Genomic DNA, 956 nt, shown 5'->3' on the forward strand with positions numbered 1-956 from the left:
AAGCCCAAGAACCAGAAGCATTGATGTCTGAGGGTAGGAAAAGATGGATCTCTCAGCTCAAGCAGAAATAGAGTGAATTCAAGCTTTACCTGCCTTCTTGTTCTATTCAGACCTTCAACACATTAGATAAGGCCATTTGTTTTGGGATTCATTAATTCATGTGCTAGTCTTTTCTGGAAATACCCTCATAGACACAACCAGAAGTATTTTACCAGCTATCTGTGTATCCTTAGACCAATCAAGCTGACACATAAGATTAACCATCACATTTAGTAAAATCCAACTGTAAATATATTCAACTCACTGTACCTGTAGCTGAACATAGGTGAAGAACACATAAATATGTTGACTAGTCTCCATTTAAATTGTTGTCTATGGCCGTACAACCCTGAATACACTTGATCCCATCTGATCTCAGAGGGTAAGCAGGGTCAAGCCTGATTTGTACTTGGATGGGAGACTGCTTGGGAATGCTAAGTGCTGTAGGCTGTTAAAAGAAAGAAGAAGAAATTCCTAATACCTAACCTCAAGTAGGCCGGTAGTGCTTCTGGAGAACCCTACTGCACTTCCTACTCAAGTGGTTACACCTTCTCCTCTTTAACTTCCTTCCCTCTCTACATAATCAGTCCATGAACTTGCTACCCATTTCAGTGAGAAATTTTTTTTTAAGATTTTATTTATTTGTTTGACAGAGAGAGAGAGAGTACAAGCAGGGAGAGTGGCAGGCAGAGGGAGAAGGAGAAGCAGGCTCCCTGCTGAGTAAAGATCCTGATGTGAGGCTCCATCCCAGGACTCTGGGATCAGGATCTGACCTGAAGGGAAATGCTTAACCGGCTGAGCCACTAAGGTGCCCCTCAGTGAGAAACTTTATTGTGAGAACTGCCATATGATTTCATCACCATATCTCTCCTGACTCTGACTTTCTTCCTACTACTGCAGAGGGATTAGACATGGTC

General features: G+C 42.3%; 1 pseudogene; it reads left to right on the forward strand.

The window, feature by feature from the left end:
• The first annotated feature begins 370 nt into the window (after window positions 1-370).
• Window positions 371-489, forward strand: LOC116878136 (annotated as a pseudogene).
• The last annotated feature ends 467 nt before the right edge of the window (window positions 490-956 follow it).

The sequence above is a fragment of the Lontra canadensis genome, unplaced genomic scaffold (assembly GCF_010015895.1).
Source record: "Lontra canadensis isolate GAN:19392208 unplaced genomic scaffold, GSC_riverotter_1.0 scaffold55, whole genome shotgun sequence".
Taxonomy (NCBI): domain Eukaryota; kingdom Metazoa; phylum Chordata; class Mammalia; order Carnivora; family Mustelidae; genus Lontra; species Lontra canadensis.